Here is a 1,422-nt window from a genome sequence, read left to right as displayed (position 1 = left end):
GTTTATAGGTTTGTTCGTCCAGCAATAAATTTGTACGAATTCGTACGAATTATCGTGGTTTTTTCTCAAATCGCGTTCGGGCAGACCAAAAAATTATCCATCACTCAAAAACTGTGAGTGCAAAGTGGCAGTTCCCCTGAGAGAAGTTGCAAATTCTTGCTGAAAAAATTTTAGCCAGCAATCACGAAAAACATGTTGCATTTTCGTCTACGATAATTTGAATAAATAAGTTCGTTAAATTTAAAAATTTATAAACACGAGCGATTTTTTATGAAAAAAGGAAGTAAATACTTGTTGATATAATTGATTTAGTTAATTCCAGTGATTTGAACTTAACTCGGCTGAAAAAATTGTATCCGCAATCGGAATGCAATTGCAACCAGAGTCGATTTAAGAAACCTGACAGTACGAAAAAGGAATTGAAATGTATGTATATTAAAGAAAGTCAGAACAACAAGAAATATACATGTATATACTGTTTTTGTCCATCTGAAAGAATTTTAAAAATTCTGTAAAAATGTATTATGTTTAAAATGCAACCGTGGACGCCAGCAGGCAGGAAAACTTGCGAATTCCTGCAAATTTGCGTTCGTGCAGAAATTTGCAAGTTTCTCAACTTGAGAGAGAATTTGAGATAATTTTTTCTTACTCTCTGATATTTAGATTCTTGCTGGATTTTCCACGAACAAACTTTATGGCACATTCTCTCATTAGCTCGCTGATCGCAGTATTCATCCACTTGACGTTTCTCGCTGTTGAATATTCTACGTCATTCCTCGAACATTCTACCATTTTCTCGTTGTTCTATACGCGTTGCCGCAGTATTCGCCACGATTCAATAAAAAAAATGCCAAAATTCCTGCAAATACATTAAAATTTACAAAAGGAATTTCCCTACTAAGTGCCTACTTTGTAAATGCAAGCTTTTGTAAGGGAGTGTCAAACCGCGGCTGTCAATAATGATCTAACCTTTAAGGCCCGTCCACATACAACTTTGGCTTTGCGCATGATTCAATAATACAAGGTTCGATAAACTGACAGTTGTCTCTCTCGCACCGCTCCCTTAGCAGTGGCACCGTGTTGCTTCTTTGCAAATTTACATGGAAACAGTGTACCTTTGGTGTGAAATAGAAGTATAAGTTTTTGGGCAATATGTTTATCTGTATATGCATATGAAGCATATTTAACTGATGAAAACATAAGCTGTTTTTAAATTGGATGTTTACATCAATCTCAGACTACTATTTTAATTTTGAGTCATTTTGCAGTTTTTATACAACTAAATAGCACATAAATTACGTATTTCAATATTACGTTCAACATTTCGTTTAAAATGCCAGATTTCCTGCAAATACATTAGAATTTACGAAAGGAATTTCACTACTAATTGCCTACTTTGCGTACTTTTCTACTACCATTTTC

Source organism: Rhagoletis zephyria, unplaced genomic scaffold (genome assembly GCF_001687245.7).
Source record: "Rhagoletis zephyria isolate East Lansing unplaced genomic scaffold, Rhagoletis_zephyria_1.1 Rzeph_scaffold_29297, whole genome shotgun sequence".
Taxonomy (NCBI): Eukaryota; Metazoa; Arthropoda; class Insecta; order Diptera; family Tephritidae; genus Rhagoletis; species Rhagoletis zephyria.
The sequence above is the reverse complement of the archived record's forward strand: the minus strand, read 5'-3'. Positions refer to the sequence as shown.